Here is an 18,810-nt window from a genome sequence, read left to right as displayed (position 1 = left end):
TTATGTTTTCTTTACTTTTAAAGCTGAGAATCAAACACACTTCCGACAGCTTCATAGCCCTGCTGGCTACGAACACCTATTGACGGCTGTTTCCCATGACGCTTGAATGTTTTCCTAGTATGAGCGTCGGCATTACCATGCGTTTGGCATGCTTGCTGTGCACTCTAGCATTCCATAACAAGGACAAAAATTCCCAGGACTTCGTGGCGCAACGGTAGCGCCTCTGACTCCAGATCAGAAGGTTACGTGTTCAAATCACGTCGAGGTCAAGTTCTTTGTTTCTATTCCACACTATTTCATCTTTTAACGTGTTTGGATTTCAATGTTTCCGGGCGTTTATTTATACAGTTTAGCCTACACAACATATTGAGTGTATAGCGATCAAACAGAGGTATGGTATTAACAATACAAACTAACTTGAGACAGCCTAGCCGTTAAAGCATACCTTAAGATTGTCGTGTGATACAAAAGCAAGTATTATCATTTTTGATTGTTCAATTTATTTTTGAATTTGCAAATGGCAACTACATTGCCAATAAAAAAAAAAAAAAAATATTGAACAATCTGAATCGCTCTTATCAAGCAGCGATTGTAGCCTATGAGAATCGCTGCCACAAGACAAGGAGCGAGAAGTAGCGGGATCGATGCCCGCATTCTCCAAATAGTTTTAATGTATCTACGTATTCTGTCCCAATGGATCATGGAGAGAAATACAAAGTGTGACAATTCTTTGTAACAGAGAAGCCCGCCCTATATGTATTTTAAAGCACAGTCTGCTAATTTGTAACATTCCCCAAACTGAAAAAGTGCGCCCTCCGTCGTATGTCTTCCGAGAAGCACAAAGGGAGATTTCATGTATTTTTTTAGCAATGGATCACGCCTCATTTGCATTGCCTGCCTTCCTCCTTTGCAGTGTAAAGTATGTCAAATGTGTTCTTTAAATCTGATGAAGATTCTCATTTGAACCGTAAGTATTTGGTTTCCATTGTAGCTATTTACACACAGTGCTGTGTTGGACCCCCAGTGTGTTATCTAACAAAATGACGTATGTTGTGCTGCCATAATGGATTACATAGACTTTCCTGCCCCGTGTTGCTTTCTTGTTAGCTGTGGTTTCAGGTTCGGCTGAGTTCTGCTCTCGATCAGGTTCTGCAGCATCTCGCCTTTCTAATCACTCCCGTATGCTTTAGCGGTCGAGCAGGTTGGTCTCTGTGGCGCAATCGGTTAGCGCGTTCGGCTGTTAACCGGAAGGTTGGTGATTCAAGCCCACCCAGGGACGATGCTTTTTGAATTTCTTAATCACATTAAAAAATGGCACTAGTACGTTGTTATTTCCTCCAATTACAATGAAGAAAAAAATGTGCTCTGTTTTTAGTTCAAAATAATATAAAACAAAACAAAATGTCTTGGTGCTTGCCAAAACCCGGGATCGAACCAGGGACCTTTAGATCTTCAGTCTAACGCTCTCCCAACTGAGCTATTTCGGCTTGACAGGACTGCGTTTTCGAGATAGCATTCTTTTTGTCACACCATAAACAACCTAATAGACAAATGCACTTTACAAATGCATTTTGAAACACTTAAGTTTTCTCCCAAATGCGGTTCTCAACAAATGGTTTAGCTTTTGTTCTACTCCTTCCAGAGTAAGACCAAATGGCAAACATCTAGGAAACAGGTAAAGACTGCAACCGGCTGCTTGAATGTGCAGCGCTTGAACTGCCTCAACAAACGCTTAGCTCTACAACGCGTACATTGAAAGTCTATTAACATCTTCAACACAATCATCTGTGTTCCAATAGCGTTTAATCCACAGGGTGATCAATAAAGTGACTGCTGGCTTTGTTAAACAAACAAGACGTTTTCAAGATTCACGCTATGTCTTAACAAGCACAATAGGATAGAGGAACATAAGAACATAAGAAAGTTTCCAAACGAGAGGAGGCCATTCAGCCCATCTTGCTCGTTTGGTAGTTAGTAGCTTATTGATCCCAGACTCTCATCAAGCAGCTTCTTGAAGGATCCCAGGGTGTCAGCTTCAACATTACTGGAGAGTTGGTTCCAGACCCTCACAATTCTCTGTGTAAAAAAGTGCCTCCTATTTTCTGTTTTGAATGCCCCTTTATGTAATCTCCATTTGTGACCGCTGGTCCTTGTTTCTTTTTTCATGTCAAAAAAGAAGTCCCCTGGGTCGACATTGTCTCTACCTTTTAGGATGTTGAATGTCTGAATCAGATCGCCGCGTAGTCTTTTTTGTTCAAGACTGAATAGATTCAGTTCTTTTAGCCTGTCTGCATACAACATGCCTTTTAAACCTGGGATATTTCTGGTTGCTCTTCTTTGCACTCTTTCTAGAGCAGCAATATCCTTTTTGTAGAGAGGTGATCAGAACTGATCACAATATTCTAGGTAAGGTCTTACTAATGCATTGTAAAGTTTTACAATTGGATCGTGGTCTCAGGCTGGTATGCGGAACATTGAGAACAGTACAAACGATCTATTACTGGATGTGGCTTACATGAGAAATGCCCTCGTTTAACATGCTAGGATGATCGACTTCGGCATTCTCCAACTGCTGTTTACATTTTCTAACACTGTTACGAGGACGAATACAAAGTTTGACGCTTTCCTTGTAAGTGGGGGTAAACACAAGTTATTTTCAGATGTAATGCCTTTTTTTAAGCTCAATCTAGTCCTGCGTAGTGCAAATAACATGCCTATATTTTTATATTAGTCAAGCCCTACTTAAAGTGTTCTTAAATTGTTTTAACATTAGCAATGATCCATTTGAAATGTGCTTATTGATTTAAACAACTGAACAATTTTAGGCTTGATGGTTTCTTTTTTCCGCGTTTCTACCAGTATGAGATACGCACTCAAAATGTGTCCCCTTGTAACGATCACTCTGCACAACTGAGAAGCAGTTGCACTGTCCTCCCTAAGGAGAGACTACTGGCCCTATTCCTATAGCTAAATAAGTCAGCAAGAGTGACAGACAGCAAAAGCAGGGACGTTAGAGGTGTCAATTTCAAGAACAATCAGTTTATTATTGTGAACAATAATGTCAACAAATGAAAAAATGAACAAATGAATGAAATGAATATTGATAAGAAAGTAATTCAAATAATTGCAGGTAACAGGTAAGAATAAAGCTGGTACAGATATAGGGACAAACAGAAGGCTAAACAGATTCACAAAGTAGAAAATGAATGGTGTCCGGAGGGTCTCCAATAAACCCACACTCACAAACACAACCCACACAGATAGACAAAGGATAAATAAATAGATACAGATGAAAAAACAGTGACTTGTGGAAACAATTACATTTAACAGTCTCTGTGGCAATGGTGGGATAATGACAGGTAGGCCCAACAAGTCCAGTAACAGCAGGGTAATTGAAATCCATACAAAGTAACAAAATAACAAAGTAACAGAAAAAATACGGGAAACAAAGTATCAAATTAAAGTAGAAAAAATCCAAACAAAAAAGAAATGATCTCACCCACAAATAAGCCAGTCCAGCAAAGTGTCCCAAAATGATGGTGATTGTAGAAGGTTGAAAACATTGAGTACGTTGAAATTGTTCAGACTGTCCAGTAGTGTTGAGTTGAATGGTGAACAGTTGTTTGGAAAAAATCAGGAGGATCAGGAAAAAATGGAGGCTGTCACACATAAAACAACAAACACTAAACAGACCTAGAAAAACAGCTAAACTTAAACAAGTAACAGTGAAAACAAAAAGAGCAGCTTAGACAAAGCACAGCGACAAAAGAAAATGAACGGATGCACTGGAATTATCTAAGGATGGTAATGGATTCACTGAAATTTAAGTAGAGAAAATGCTGTAGGTTAATGGATTCCTCTGAGAAAGGGAGTCTCTCTCAGGCCTGATTAGCCAGCTTTAATACAACTGCTGGCTACTAAGGAGCTCTGAGATTGGAGGAGTGAAAATCTGAATGAGCCAATGGGGAGAGAGGATGAACAGAGGGTGGTTGCAAGGAACTATGGGAAATGAAGTTTTGACCTGGCCAGGCTACTGACCCTAATTAAAGGGACAGGTGGGTGAGACTTACACCCACATTATGTAGCATGGGAATTGCTACATATTCCCCCCCCCCCCCACACTGGAGGTGCAAGGGACGAACGCCATAGTAGCGTTTTAAATTAACAATATTGACGGTATCCTCTTTGACATAATCTGGCTCCCCCACTTGACTTTATAGTTGTTGGGTCCAAGTCTCTTGGTTACAAGAGCTGGCCCAAACCATTTAGGGGCAAGTTTTGCGGAAAACTTTCCGGAGGCATCAGATAAGGGGTGAGATCTTATCCAGACTAACTCACCTTCTTCATACTGACAGTGTGCTCTCCGGGCATTGTAATTCCGAGCTTGCCGTTTCTGAGCTTTGGCAACGTGATCCCTCACCTCTTCGGCAATCTGCTGCTGGCGATCTAGCAGTTGGTAGGGATCGGTGGATGGAGCAGGAGCAACAGCGATTAATCGGTCCAATGGGCCTCTGATGGTCCTTCCGAGCGCTAGTACTGCAGGAGAGAAGCCTGTGGTTTCATGTTTGGCGGTGTTGAGGGCGAAACGAAACTCGGGTAGCCACTGATCCCACAGCTGATGGTTTTTCCCGACAAAAGATGCAACCATGGTCTTTAAGGTGCGGTTCACGCGTTCTGTCAGGTTGGTCTGTGGGTGGTAACTGGTGGTGAGTTTTTGTACTACTCCCCAGGTCTTGCACACCTCTGCGAGTAGCTGGCTCGTGAACTGAGGTCCACGGTCTGAAAGAATGTGTTGCGGTGTTCCCCATCGAGTGAATATTTCCTGCGTCAAAATGTTCACAATTTTGGTGGTCTTACTGTCCCGCAATGGAAACAGCTCAACCCACTTTGTGAAGTAATCAACAATGACCAGGATGTAAGTGTTACCTTTTTTACTTCTTGGGAAAGGTCCCATTAGGTCCAGACCCAGCATCTCTCCGGGCTCCTTCACAGTAGTGGACTGGAGTTGACCTGCAGGTTTGGTGTTGGATGGTTTGTACTTCTGGCAGGTTTGACACTCCTTTATGTGGTGCCATGTATCTTTACGGATGGAGGGCCACCATGCAACCTCCAGCATGCGCAACAGGGTCTTCATCCTGCCCAGGTGACCTCCCAAAGGGTTGTCATGGTAGTGGTGGAGGAAGGAATCCGTCAGCTGTTCCGGAATTACCAGCTGGTATCGGAATCCTTGTTTAGGAATGGGCACCCGGCGATACACAAGTCCCTGCTGTTGGATGAAGGAGATGCGGTTATCATTGGCAGTATTGGAAGCAATGTCATTGATGATGTCAGAGATAGCTGGGTCTTTGGACTGAGCGGCCGCAATCTGGTCCATGGTGGTGGGAAGATCCATGCTACTCGCAGGGGCATTGCTAGCACACACTGACGCAGAAGGAGTTGAAGGTGGTACAAGTGGAGCTCTGGAGAGTGCATCAGGTACAAGATTCAGACTACCTTTCCTGTAAATAACGGTAAAAGTGAATTGTTGTAGGCGAAGAGTCCAGCGGGTCAGTCTGGAAGAGGTTTTTGGGTTATTGAATGCCCAGGAGAGTGCAGCGTGGTCAGTGACAACCTCAAACTCCATCCCCTCCAGATAATGCCGCCATTTTTCTACTGCCCACACGACAGCGAGACACTCCTTTTCGGATGTGGAGTAGTTTTTTTCGGCAGAGTTCAGTAATTTGGAGGCGTAGGCTATTACCTTCTCATCATCTCCTTCTAGCTGAGTCAGAACCGCTCCTAGTCCTATATCGCTGGCATCAGTAAAGACTCTGAACGTCTTGTTGATGTCCGGGTGAGCGAGGACTGGAGGACTGATCAAAGCTTCTTGGAGGAGTTTGAAACTCTTCTGGCACTCTCCTGTCCATTTCCAGGGGACATCTTTCTTTTTCAAGTTGTTAAGTGGGGCAGCAATATCCGCAAACCTGGGGATGTACTTGTGGTACCACCCTGCCAAACCTAGGAACCGTTGAACCTCCTTCAAGTTGGTAGGAATGGGATATTCCTGGATGGCTTGGAGCTTGTGGGGATCAGCAGCTACACCCTCACCTGAAACCACATGACCAAGGAAATGGAGAGTGTGTTTAAAGAAGTGGCATTTTTTGAGATTGAGTGTAAGACGGGCCAGATGAAGTTTGTGGAAGACAGCTTCGAGGTCTTGAAGATGCTGCGCTGAGTTTGCTGAATAGACAATGATGTCATCTATGTAGACGAAACAGATCTTCCCTCGGAGGTCTCCTAACACTCTCTCCATCAGCCGTTGAAAAGTGGCTGCAGCATTTTTTAACCCAAATGGCATTACTTTAAATTGATAAAAACCAAAGGGTGTAGTAAACGCAGTCTTCGCTCTACTTGCTGAGTCCATCGCCACTTGCCAGTAACCCGAGCGTAGATCAAGGGAACTGAATACCGCAGCACCACTCAGGGACTCCAGGATGTCATGAATGAGGGGCATGGGATATGCATCAAAGACAGTCTTTGCATTCAGCTTTCTGTAGTCCACACAGAACCTGTAACCACCATCTTTCTTCTCTGTGAGCACCACTGGAGAGGACCATGGGGAGTTAGATGGTTCTATAACTCCGTCCAGAAGCATGTCTTGGACGTGTTCCTTGATTAAAGCCTTCTTCAGTGGAGACACTCTATACAGTCGACCCCGAACAGGGACTTCGTCCTCAGTGGAGATGGAGTGACGGGTGACGGTGGTCATTCCCAACTTATCAGTGCAGACTGAAGACCACTTTTGCTGGAGGTTCTGGAGTTGTTGCTCGACAGGAGATGGTTCAGCTGAAGTGATGGTCATGGTCACCTTCGCCGGGTGGCATGGCTTTGGATCAGAGGTGGTAGGTGGCTGGCAAGATGTATGGAAGTAGAGGCTGACACTCGATAAGAACCTGTCCCAGGAAGCTTCCCCCTCATACCGTGGCAAAAAAGGATGGTAGGAGAAATCCTTCTGGTGTTTGACACCATACTGCCTATTGACAATGTCAATCTGGGTATGAGTTTTCTCCAAGAAATCCAAGCCTAGAACAAGGGGAAACGTCAGGTGATGATCCTGTAGGATATATGTGCCTAGAAACCAGATCTCTCCATGGAGAAGGTAAGTGAGGCGAACTTGACCTTTGGCCTGGTGTGACTGTCCATCCGCCAGCATGAAATACTGGTCCTGTGCAGACTCCAGCTCTTCCCCTGAATGAGCTATCTTCCTCCAGAGACTCTCTCTCATCAGAGTGAAGGTGCTCCCAGTGTCCAGGACTGCAGGCCCTTGGAGCCCTCGAACGCCCACATCCACGATCAGCAGAGTCAGGCTTGCAGCAGGAACTATATTTTTCTTCTCCTGGCTTCTCACCATGCTGACCTCTGCCGGCTTCTTCATAGCTCCTTTCTGGCTCCTCTTGTCCTGAACGGCTTTGCTGGAGTTTGACTTGACCCAGTATTCCCGCTGGGCAGCATTGTCTCTCTCCACCTGGGTCCCGATGCGCACCAGTTCTGCCACTGTCTTCACTGTTCCCCTAAGACAGCTTGCCAGTTTGGGATTACAGCTGTTTAGAATGCGACAAACCAACTCAGTCTCCTCCAAGTCTGGCTTCCAGCGCAGACATAGGGCACGGTAGTCATAGGCAAAGTCAAGGATTCGCTCATCAGGAAGTTGGAATCTGGAGCGAAGTCGGTCTTCCACTTCGGTCTGGTAGTCAGACGGCAGAAAGGCTTGACGGAAGACAGTCTTGAACTGTTCCCAGGACTGGATTCCCTTGCGCTCCGCGACCCACCAGCTCTTTGCTGAGCCTTTCAGCACACTGGACATGGTTGCCAGGATCTGATTTGGTGTCATGGGTCGTAGCGCTAGGAATTCATCGCATCTGTCCAGGAAGTCAATGGCATCGCTGCTGGCCTCCCCGCCAAACTCTGGGAAGTTGATTTTAATGGGCAGCTTTGCTTGGGAAAGACTTCCTTCATTTCTGGAGCCATGGTAATCAGCAGACCCACCGTCAAAGGAGAACTGTTGTGGTGCAGATTGCTTTCTAGAGGAGGGAGACAGCAAAGAAAGTGGTAGACGAGGGGTGCTGGTCTTTTTGAAGAGTTTCTTCAGCTCTTCTCCCCACAGCACATCCCGGCGTTTCAGGCACTTCACCACTTCCAGATCCATTTCATCAAGGGCCTCTTGCCTTCGATTCTCCATATCTGCAAAGCGCCCTTCGATGTAACCTCGCAGGACCTGTTCACAGTTAATGCTGCTCTCCTGTAACTCAGACAGCTGTGTTTCCAGTTGCTCAACACGGTCAGTGAGATGGGAACAGTACTCAGTTAATTGCCCTATCACAACACTGTCAGTAAGGTTCCCTTCATCATCATCGCCTCCAGAAAGATCTGCCCCTTCCTGTGTAATGTACAGATCACTAATGCGGGTGGTTCTCTCTGCGATAGGCTCTCTGATAGTCACATGGGGTCTATCTCCAATCTCAGAGAAGTTTAGCGAAGTCAAGGTCTGATTTTCCATTTCTGACATTAAGTTCCCAACAATTTAAACTGATGAATTTAGAAATGAATTTAATGACACAAAGGGTCCCCGTACGGGCCACCAATTCTGTAACGATCACTCTGCACAACTGAGAAGCAGTTGCACTGTCCTCCCTAAGGAGAGACTACTGGCCCTATTCCTATAGCTAAATAAGTCAGAGTGACAGACAGCAAAAGCAGGGACGTCAGAGGTGTCAATTTCAAGAACAATCAGTTTATTATTGTGAACAATAATGTCAACAAATGAAAAAATGAACAAATGAATGAAATGAATATTGATAAGAAAGTAATTCAAATAATTGCAGGTAACAGGTAAGAATAAAGCTGGTACAGATATAGGGACAAACAGAAGGCTAAACAGATTCACAAAGTAGAAAATGAATGGTGTCCGGAGGGTCTCCAATAAACCCACACTCACAAACACAACCCACACAGATAGACAAAGGATAAATAAATAGATACAGATGAAAAAACAGTGACTTGTGGAAACAATTACATTTAACAGTCTCTGTGGCAATGGTGGGATAATGACAGGTAGGCCCAACAAGTCCAGTAACAGCAGGGTAATTGAAATCCATACAAAGTAACAAAATAACAAAGTAACAGAAAAAATACGGGAAACAAAGTATCAAATTAAAGTAGAAAAAATCCAAACAAAAAAGAAATGATCTCACCCACAAATAAGCCAGTCCAGCAAAGTGTCCCAAAATGATGGTGATTGTAGAAGGTTGAAAACATTGAGTACGTTGAAATTGTTCAGACTGTCCAGTAGTGTTGAGTTGAATGGTGAACAGTTGTTTGGAAAAAATCAGGAGGATCAGGAAAAAATGGAGGCTGTCACACATAAAACAACAAACACTAAACAGACCTAGAAAAACAGCTAAACTTAAACAAGTAACAGTGAAAACAAAAAGAGCAGCTTAGACAAAGCACAGCGACAAAAGAAAATGAACGGATGCACTGGAATTATCTAAGGATGGTAATGGATTCACTGAAATTTAAGTAGAGAAAATGCTGTAGGTTAATGGATTCCTCTGAGAAAGGGAGTCTCTCTCAGGCCTGATTAGCCAGCTTTAATACAACTGCTGGCTACTAAGGAGCTCTGAGATTGGAGGAGTGGAAATCTGAATGAGCCAATGGGGAGAGAGGATGAACAGAGGGTGGTTGCAAGGAACTATGGGAAATGAAGTTTTGACCTGGCCAGGCTACTGACCCTAATTAAAGGGACAGGTGGGTGAGACTTACACCCACATTATGTAGCATGGGAATTGCTACACCCTTCCTTCAACAATCCACCGACTGAAGATTGGAGTGGTCATCAGTAGCAGCGAGCAGGTGCCCAAAAACAACACTCATTGTCAGCTCGTTGCTGAGAAGAAAAGACTCCCGCTCCTCGTGGGGGATACCGAGACCAATCCCTTCAAAACATGTTTCACTCTAGAAATGATCCTTGCAAATATAGTCTTAACTTGTATTGGCAGACCGTCACCCCCAACTAGCAAGCTCAATTCATGTGATACAACGACTGGGCAAAAACGAGGTGTTACATTAACAATACAAACTAACTTGAGACAGCCAAGCCATTAAAGCATACGTTAAGTTTGTCGTGTGATACAAAAGCAAGTTTTATCATTTTTGCATTGCCTGTCTCGTCAAACAAGCTCGAGCCACAGCACACAGCGCTGCTGCAGCGGGACATAGAGGTGGATTTTAAAGCGACTGAATCAACGAGCTTGAGACTACTTTTTGAAGAAATTGAAAGCATACATCTAGTCGAAATATTTTCTATTTTGTTAATGAATTTATTTTTTGAATTTGCAAATCAGTTCAGTTTATATTTTAGAAAAACTACTTTGCTAACAGAAGAAAAACAGGCTAGCAGAGGATGGTTTCAATCCATCGACCTCTGGGTTATGGGCCCAGCACGCTTCCGCTGCGCCACTCTGCTACAGTTGCCTCAAGACTGAATTACCAAGCGGAAGAAAAAAAAAACTGAACTCATCGTTTTAACCAGACACACGGCAGTGGCCGGGCCGAACCATAGAAACGTTGCAAATCAGAGAGATCCGTTTTCTTTTCTCCAAAATACCTTATGGAAAGTATGCAGCTTTTCTGCCCACTTTGATCACGGGCAGTTTTATCCCCCAGTTTCGGCTGCCAATTCCAATATTCCATCTCTCTAAAGCATCGTAAATCGTGGAAAGCACTCTTTGTTTAAAATTACACTGAAGACTTCTTTTGTTCGACCAGGCTTACAATGAGATATTGTCTTGTTTTTAAGTAGATTTTGTGAATCGCATATGGGGCGCTATAGAAAATATTTAAGATTCATTGATTTAATGTTAGCCTGCGTTCGGTCTGGGAAGTTTAATTTTTAAAGACAACGCCAAAGGGTCTGATAAATGACATTGTAATTATTTGAGATGCATGTAGACAATAATGTAGGAGCACCGACACAGTCCTGCCTAGGTTCCATAGTGTAGTGATTATCACGTCTGCTTTACACGCAGAAAGCCCTGGGTTATATCCCCTGTGGAACCATTGCCGCATGTTTTTAAATTATATTAATCCCTGGTCAAGACAAAGTCTCTCTGGGGTTGGCCGATCATTAAATTGCGGGTGTAAGGTCCTGGTCTCCCATCGTATAAGCAAGACAGTTTATTCACAAATAATTACATACACTTTTATTTATGTTTCTTTTGTTGATAAATTAACCCAATACATTATTGCATTCCGCCACGTCATTAGATGAGCAAAGCCTCTTTGTGCCAGTGCGCATTCAGAGGAGACGCGCTGAGAGAATCCTTCTTCTGTGTCACTCAGTACTGCCAGCTTTCCCCCGTTGGTGATATATTGCTCAGCATAGCTGCTTTCCAAGAATTTGAACCGAAACGATTCCCAGCCAGTACAACTGTGTTTATGCCTACGTTTCAATTAATGAACATTATAAAAGCAAATCGCATTGTTTTATGTTTTCTTTACTTTTAAAGCTGAGAATCAAACACACTTCCGACAGCTTCATAGCCCTGCTGGCTACGAACACCTATTGACGGCTGTTTCCCATGACGCTTGAATGTTTTCCTAGTATGAGCGTCGGCATTACCATGCGTTTGGCATGCTTGCTGTGCACTCTAGCATTCCATAACAAGGACAAAAATTCCCAGGACTTCGTGGCGCAACGGTAGCTCCTCTGACTCCAGATCAGAAGGTTACGTGTTTAAATCACGTCGAGGTCAAGTTCTTTGTTTCTATTCCACACTATTTCATCTTTTAACGTGTTTGGATTTCAATGTTTCCGGGAGTTTATTTATACAGTTTAGCCTACACAACATATTGATTGTATAGCGATCAAACAGAGGTATGGTATTAACAATACAAACTAACTTGAGACAGCCTAGCCGTTAAAGCATACCTTAAGATTGTCGTGTGATACAAAAGCAAGTATTATCATTTTTGATTGTTCAATTTATTTTTGAATTTGCAAATGGCAACTACATTGCCAATAAAAAAAAATAAAAAAATTGAACAATCTGAATCGCTCTTATCAAGCAGCGATTGTAGCCTATGAGAATCGCTGCCACAAGACAAGGAGCGAGAAGTAGCGGGATCGATGCCCGCATTCTCCAAATAGTTTTAATGTATCTACGTATTCTGTCCCAATGGATCATGGAGAGAAATACAAAGTGTGACAATTCTTTGTAACAGAGAAGCCCGCCCTATATGTATTTTAAAGCACAGTCTGCTAATTTGTAACATTCCCCAAACTGAAAAAGTGCGCCCTCCGTCGTATGTCTTCCGAGAAGCACAAAGGGAGATTTAATGTATTTTTTTAGCAATGGATCACGCCTCATTTGCATTGCCTGCCTTCCTCCTTTGCAGTGTAAAGTATGTCAAATGTGTTCTTAAAATCTGATGAAGATTCTCATTTGAACCGTAAGTATTTGGTTTCCATTGTAGCTATTTACACACACTGCTGTGTTGGACCCCCAGTGTGTTATCTAACAAAATGACGTATGTTGTGCTGCCATAATGGATTACATAGACTTTCCTGCCCCGTGTTGCTTTCTTGTTAGCTGTGGTTTCAGGTTCGGCTGAGTTCTGCTCCCTCGATCAGGTTCTGCAGCATCTCGCCTTGCTAATCACTCCCGTATGCTTTAGCGGTCGAGCAGGTTGGTCTCTGTGGCGCAATCGGTTAGCGCGTTCGGCTGTTAACCGGAAGGTTGGTGGTTCAAGCCCACCCAGGGACGATGCTTTTTGAATTTCTTAATCACATTAGAAAATGGCACTAGTACGTTGTTATTTCCTCCAATTACAATGAAGAAAAAAATGTGCTCTGTTTTTAGTTCAAAATAATATAAAACAAAACAAAATGTCTTGGTGCTTGCCGAAACCCGGGATCGAACCAGGGACCTTTAGATCTTCAGTCTAACGCTCTCCCAACTGAGCTATTTCGGCTTGACAGGACTGCGTTTTCGAGATAGCATTCTTTTTGTCACACCATAAACAACCTAATAGACAAATGCACTTTACAAATGCATTTTGAAACACTTAAGTTTTCTCCCAAATGCGGTTCTCAACAAATGGTTTAGCTTTTTTTCTACTCCTTCCAGAGTAAGACCAAATGGCAAACATCTAGGAAACAGGTAAAGACTGCAACCGGCTGCCTGAATGTGCAGCGCTTGAACTGCCTCAACAAACGCTTAGCTCTACAACGCGTACATTGAAAGTCTATTAACATCTTCAACACAATCATCTGTGTTCCAATAGCGTTTAATCCACAGGGTGATCAATAAAGTGACTGCTGGCTTTGTTAAACAAACAAGACGTTTTCAAGATTCACGCTATGTCTTAACAAGCACAATAGGATAGAGGAACATAAGAACATAAGAAAGTTTCCAAACGAGAGGAGGCCATTCAGCCCTTCTTGCTCGTTTGGTAGTTAGTAGCTTATTGATCCCAGACTCTCATCAAGCAGCTTCTTGAAGGATCCCAGGGTGTCAGCTTCAACATTACTGGGGAGTTGGTTCCAGACCCTCACAATTCTCTGTGTAAAAAAGTGCCTCCTATTTTCTGTTTTGAATGCCCCTTTATGTAATCTCCATTTGTGACCGCTGGTCCTTGTTTCTTTTTTCATGTCAAAAAAGAAGTCCCCTGGGTCGACATTGTCTCTACCTTTTAGGATGTTGAATGTCTGAATCAGATCGCCGCGTAGTCTTTTTTGTTCAAGACTGAATAGATTCAGTTCTTTTAGCCTGTCTGCATACAACATGCCTTTTAAACCTGGGATATTTCTGGTTGCTCTTCTTTGCACTCTTTCTAGAGCAGCAATATCCTTTTTGTAGAGAGGTGATCAGAACTGATCACAATATTCTAGGTAAGGTCTTACTAATGCATTGTAAAGTTTTACAATTGGATCGTGGTCTCAGGCTGGGATGCGGACCATTGAGAACAGTACAAACGATCTATTACTGGATGTGGCTTACATGAGAAATGCCCTCGTTTAACATGCTAGGATGATCGACTTCGGCATTCTCCAACTGCTGTTTACATTTTCTAACACTGTTACGAGGACGAATACAAAGTTTGACGCTTTCCTTGTAAGTGGGGGTAAACACAAGTTATTTTCAGATGTAATGCCTTTTTTTAAGCTCAATCTAGTCCTGCGTAGTGCAAATAACATGCCTATATTTTTATATTAGTCAAGCCCTACTTAAAGTGTTCTTAAATTGTTTTAACATTAGCAATGATCCATTTGAAATGTGCTTATTGATTTAAACAACTGAACAATTTTAGGCTTGATGGTTTCTTTTTTCCGCGTTTCTACCAGTATGAGATACGCACTCAGAATGTGTCCCCTTCCTTCAACAATCCACCGACTGAAGATTGGAGTGGTCATCAGTAGCAGCGAGCAGGTGCCCAAAAACAACACTCATTGTCAGCTCGTTGCTGAGAAGAAAAGACTCCCGCTCCTCCTGGGGGATACCGAGACCAATCCCTTCAAAACATGTTTCACTCTAGAAATGATCCTTGCAAATATAGTCTTAACTTGTATTGGCAGACCGTCACCCCCAACTAGCAAGCTCAATTCATGTGATACAACGACTGGGCAAAAACGAGGTGTTACATTAACAATACAAACTAACTTGAGACAGCCAAGCCGTTAAAGCATACGTTAAGTTTGTCGTGTGATACAAAAGCAAGTTTTATCATTTTTGCATTGCCTGTCTCGTCAAACAAGCTCGAGCCACAGCACACAGCGCTGCTGCAGCGGGACATAGAGGTGGATTTTAAAGCGACTGAATCAACGAGCTTGAGACTACTTTTTGAAGAAATTGAAAGCATACATCTAGTCGAAATATTTTCTATTTTGTTAATGAATTTATTTTTTGAATTTGCAAATCAGTTCAGTTTATATTTTAGAAAAACTACTTTGCTAACAGAAGAAAAACAGGCTAGCAGAGGATGGTTTCGATCCATCGACCTCTGGGTTATGGGCCCAGCACGCTTCCGCTGCGCCACTCTGCTACAGTTGCCTCAAGACTGAATTACCAAGCGGAAGAAAAAAAAAAACTGAACTCATCGTTTTAACCAGACACACGGCAGTGGCCGGGCCGAACCATAGAAACGTTGCAAATCAGAGAGATCCGTTTTCTTTTCTCCAAAATACCTTATGGAAAGTATGCAGCTTTTCTGCCCACTTTGATCACGGGCAGTTTTATCCCCCAGTTTCGGCTGCCAATTCCAATATTCCGTCTCTCTAAAGCATCGTAAATCGTGGAAAGCACTCTTTGTTTAAAATTACACTGAAGACTTCTTTTGTTCGACCAGGCTTACAATGAGATATTGTCTTGTTTTTAAGTAGATTTTGTGAATCGCATATGGGGCGCTATAGAAAATATTTAAGATTCATTGATTTAATGTTAGCCTGCGTTCGGTCTGGGAAGTTTAATTTTTAAAGACAACGCTGAAGGGTCTGATAAATGACATTGTAATTATTTGAGATGCATGTAGACAATAATGTAGGAGCACCAACACCGTCCTGCTTAGGTTCCATAGTGTAGTGATTATCACATCTGCTTTACACGCAGAAAGCCCTGGGTTCTATCCGCTGTGGAACCATTGCCGCATGTTTTTAAATTATATTAATCCCTGGTCAAGACAAAGTCTCTCTGGGGTTGGCCGATCATTAAATTGCGGGTGTAAGGTCCTGGTCTCCCATCGTATAAGCAAGACAGTTTATTCACAAATAATTACATACACTTTTATTTATGTTTCTTTTGTTGATAAATTAACCCAATACATTATTGCATTCCGCCACGTCATTAGATGAGCAAAGCCTCTTTGTGCCAGTGCGCATTCAGAGGAGACGCGCTGAGAGAATCCTTCTTCTGTGTCACTCAGTACTGCCAGCTTTCCCCCGTTGGTGATATATTGCTCAGCATAGCTGCTTTCCAAGAATTTGAACCGAAACGATTCCCAGCCAGTACAACTGTGTTTATGCCTACGTTTCAATTAATGAACATTATAAAAGCAAATCGCATTGTTTTATGTTTTTTTTACTTTTAAAGCTGAGAATCAAACACACTTCCGACAGCTTCATAGCCCTGCTGGCTACGAACACCTATTGACGGCTGTTTCCCATGACGCTTGAATGTTTTCCTAGTATGAGCGTCGGCATTACCATGCGTTTGGCATGCTTGCTGTGCACTCTAGCATTCCATAACAAGGACAAAAGTTCCCAGGACTTCGTGGCGCAACGGTAGCGCCTCTGACTCCAGATCAGAAGGTTACGTGTTCAAATCACGTCGAGGTCAAGTTCTTTGTTTCTATTCCACACTATTTCATCTTTTAACGTGTTTGGATTTCAATGTTTCCGGGCGTTTATTTATACAGTTTAGCCTACACAACATATTGATTGTATAGCGATCAAACAGAGGTATGGTATTAACAATACAAACTAACTTGAGACAGCCTAGCTGTTAAAGCATACCTTAAGATTGTTGTGTGATACAAAAGCAAGTATTATCATTTTTGATTGTTCAATTTATTTTTGAATTTGCAAATGGCAACTACATTGCCAATAAAAAAAAAAAAAAATATTGAACAATCTGAATCGCTCTTATCAAGCAGCGATTGTAGCCTATGAGAATCGCTGCCACAAGACAAGGAGCGAGAAGTAGCGGGATCGATGCCCGCATTCTCCAAATAGTTTTAATGTATCTACGTATTCTGTCCCAATGGATCATGGAGAGAAATACAAAGTGTGACAATTCTTTGTAACAGAGAAGCCCGCCCTATATGTATTTTAAAGCACAGTCTGCTAATTTGTAACATTCCCCAAACTGAAAAAGTGCGCCCTCCGTCGTATGTCTTCCGAGAAGCACAAAGGGAGATTTAATGTATTTTTTTAGCAATGGATCACGCCTCATTTGCATTGCCTGCCTTCCTCCTTTGCAGTGTAAAGTATGTCAAATGTGTTCTTAAAATCTGATGAAGATTCTCATTTGAACCGTAAGTATTTGGTTTCCATTGTAGCTATTTACACACACTGCTGTGTTGAACCCCCAGTGTGTTATCTAACAAAATGACGTATGTTGTGCTGCCATAATGGATTACATAGACTTTCCTGCCCCGTGTTGCTTTCTTGTTAGCTGTGGTTTCAGGTTCGGCTGAGTTCTGCTCCCTCGATCAGGTTCTGCAGCATCTCGCCTTGCTAATCACTCCCGTATGCTTTAGCGGTCGAGCAGGTTGGTCTCTGTGGCACAATCGGTTAGCGCGTTCGGCTGTTAACCGGAAGGTTGGTGGTTCAAGCCCACCCAGGGACGATGCTTTTTGAATTTCTTAATCACATTAGAAAATGGCACTAGTACGTTGTTATTTCCTCCAATTACAATGAAGAAAAAAATGTGCTCTGTTTTTAGTTCAAAATAATATAAAACAAAACAAAATGTCTTGGTGCTTGCCGAAAACCGGGATCGAACCAGGGACCTTTAGATCTTCAGTCTAACGCTCTCCCAACTGAGCTATTTCGGCTTGACAGGACTGCGTTTTCGAGATAGCATTCTTTTTGTCACACCATAAACAACCTAATAGACAAATGCACTTTACAAATATATTTTGAAACACTTAAGTTTTCTCCCAAATGCGGTTCTCAACAAATGGTTTAGCTTTTGTTCTACTCCTTCCAGAGTAAGACCAAATGGCAAACATCTAGGAAACAGGTAAAGACTGCAACCGGCTGCCTGAATGTGCAGCGCTTGAACTGCCTCAACAAACGCTTAGCTCTACAACGCGTACATTGAAAGTCTATTAACATCTTCAACACAATCATCTGTGTTCCAATAGCGTTTAATCCACAGGGTGATCAATAAAGTGACTGCTGGCTTTGTTAAACAAACAAGACGTTTTCAAGATTCACGCTATGTCTTAACAAGCACAATAGGATAGAGGAACATAAGAACATAAGAAAGTTTCCAAACGAGAGGAGGCCATTCAGCCCATCTTGCTCGTTTGATAGTTAGTAGCTTATTGATCCCAGACTCTCATCAAGCAGCTTCTTGAAGGATCCCAGGGTGTCAGCTTCAACATTACTGGGGAGTTGGTTCCAGACCCTCACAATTCTCTGTGTAAAAAAGTGCCGCCTATTTTCTGTTTTGAATGCCCCTTTATGTAATCTCCATTTGTGACCGCTGGTCCTTGTTTCTTTTTTCATGTCAAAAAAGAAGTCCCCTGGGTCGACATTGTCTCTACCTTTTAGGATGTTGAATGTCTGAATCAGATCGCCACGTAGTCTTTTTTGTTCAAGACTGAATAGATTCAGTTCTTTTAGCCTGTCTGCATACAACATGCCTTTTAAACCTGGGATATTTCTGGTTGCTCTTCTTTGCACTCTTTCTAGAGCAGCAATATCCTTTTTGTAGAGAGGTGATCAGAACTGATCACAATATTCTAGGTAAGGTCTTACTAATGCATTGTAAAGTTTTACAATTGGATCGTGGTCTCAGGCTGGGATGCGGACCATTGAGAACAGTACAAACGATCTATTACTGGATGTGGCTTACATGAGAAATGCCCTCGTTTAACATGCTAGGATGATCGACTTCGGCATTCTCCAACTGCTGTTTACATTTTCTAACACTGTTACGAGGACGAATACAAAGTTTGACGCTTTCCTTGTAAGTGGGGGTAAACACAAGTTATTTTCAGATGTAATGCCTTTTTTTAAGCTCAATCTAGTCCTGCGTAGTGCAAATA

At 42.7% G+C, this 18,810-nt stretch overlaps 7 non-coding genes and 1 pseudogene across 7 annotated transcripts; 3 read left to right on the top strand and 5 right to left on the bottom strand.

The window, feature by feature from the left end:
* Window positions 1-197: 197 nt before the first annotated feature.
* On the top strand, window positions 198-269 carry trnaw-cca (transfer RNA tryptophan (anticodon CCA)). Its single transcript has one exon. It is a non-coding gene; the product is annotated as a tRNA-Trp (tRNA).
* A 1,145-nt stretch (window positions 270-1,414) lies between these two features.
* Window positions 1,415-1,487, bottom strand: trnaf-gaa (transfer RNA phenylalanine (anticodon GAA)). The gene has a single exon. It is a non-coding gene; the product is annotated as a tRNA-Phe (tRNA).
* An 8,339-nt stretch (window positions 1,488-9,826) lies between these two features.
* On the bottom strand, window positions 9,827-10,022 carry LOC131699781 (small nucleolar RNA U3; annotated as a pseudogene).
* Window positions 10,023-12,729: 2,707 nt separating this feature from the next.
* Window positions 12,730-12,803, top strand: trnan-guu (transfer RNA asparagine (anticodon GUU)). Its single transcript has one exon. It is a non-coding gene; the product is annotated as a tRNA-Asn (tRNA).
* Window positions 12,804-12,938: 135 nt separating this feature from the next.
* On the bottom strand, window positions 12,939-13,011 carry trnaf-gaa (transfer RNA phenylalanine (anticodon GAA)). Its single transcript has one exon. It is a non-coding gene; the product is annotated as a tRNA-Phe (tRNA).
* A 1,381-nt stretch (window positions 13,012-14,392) lies between these two features.
* Window positions 14,393-14,599, bottom strand: LOC131699821 (small nucleolar RNA U3). Its single transcript, XR_009308355.1, has one exon. It is a non-coding gene; the product is annotated as a small nucleolar RNA U3 (small nucleolar RNA).
* A 1,699-nt stretch (window positions 14,600-16,298) lies between these two features.
* trnaw-cca (transfer RNA tryptophan (anticodon CCA)) lies at window positions 16,299-16,370 on the top strand. The gene has a single exon. It is a non-coding gene; the product is annotated as a tRNA-Trp (tRNA).
* A 1,146-nt stretch (window positions 16,371-17,516) lies between these two features.
* On the bottom strand, window positions 17,517-17,589 carry trnaf-gaa (transfer RNA phenylalanine (anticodon GAA)). Its single transcript has one exon. It is a non-coding gene; the product is annotated as a tRNA-Phe (tRNA).
* Window positions 17,590-18,810: the final 1,221 nt, after the last annotated feature.

Source organism: Acipenser ruthenus, chromosome 23 (genome assembly GCF_902713425.1).
Source record: "Acipenser ruthenus chromosome 23, fAciRut3.2 maternal haplotype, whole genome shotgun sequence".
Lineage (NCBI taxonomy): Eukaryota > Metazoa > Chordata > Actinopteri > Acipenseriformes > Acipenseridae > Acipenser > Acipenser ruthenus.
The sequence above is the reverse complement of the archived record's forward strand: the minus strand, read 5'-3'. Positions and strand labels throughout refer to the sequence as shown.